General features: G+C 35.8%; 1 non-coding gene across 1 annotated transcript; it reads right to left on the bottom strand.

Annotated features, from left to right (window-relative positions):
• Positions 1-477: 477 nt before the first annotated feature.
• Positions 478-580, bottom strand: LOC141250216 (U6 spliceosomal RNA). The gene has a single exon (XR_012312553.1). It is a non-coding gene; the product is annotated as a U6 spliceosomal RNA (small nuclear RNA).
• Between the last annotated feature and the right edge of the window lie 214 nt (positions 581-794).

Raw genomic sequence — 794 nt, forward strand, 5'->3', positions numbered from 1 at the left:
TATTATTATTATTACAAAATTATTTTCCACTTCAATCTTCACTACTGTTTGATTGTTTACATTGGTTTGTATGAAATCTGTTAAAACATATCACTGCATAGACAAGAAGTATTATCCAAAATTCATAACACATTGCCTACTGTCTATCTCTATCCTGCACAACTTTCATTGAACTACTGTCACTTCTAGTGCCTAAATTTATGTTTTACACTGAAACAATTGTGCATGACGCATTCAGGTCTAGTAACCAAATTTATGTTTTATACTTGGATTATCACAGAGGCAATGGTAGAAAAAATAGAATCTGTTCAGACCAAATATTATTACAAAAAACTGCCAGTATATACTAGCATATCTTATTACTAACTCTGAGCCACTATGTTGCAATTTGACGCGCAAAACATAAGAATAAGATACAAAAAAAATTAGCTTAAGAAGAGTGCCTGTAGCATACCAGGGTCTTGAACGAACCAACAAAAAAATTTGGACCATTTCTCGATTTGTGCGTGTCATCCTTGCGCAGGGGCCATGCTAATCTTCTCTGTATCGTTCCAATTTTATCAGATGTCTCCGAAGAGACAATCACTCTTGCTTCAGCTGCCAATATATACTAGTATATCTTCTACAGGGAAATCGATGTGGGATAGATATATGGACAAAACTGCTCAGAAAGCAATAAACTGTATTCTCTAGGAGACATGTATGCGAAAGTTCAGCAGCACAGTTACCTAATCAAGTGAGTAAACCCAGACGACGAACTATATACAGAGGTTCAGCCGCCATTCTACTGTCTC

Source organism: Phyllobates terribilis, unplaced genomic scaffold (assembly GCF_046119375.1).
Source record: "Phyllobates terribilis strain yellow unplaced genomic scaffold, ASM4611937v1 Scaffold_5436__1_contigs__length_51690, whole genome shotgun sequence".
In the NCBI taxonomy this organism is placed as follows: domain Eukaryota; kingdom Metazoa; phylum Chordata; class Amphibia; order Anura; family Dendrobatidae; genus Phyllobates; species Phyllobates terribilis.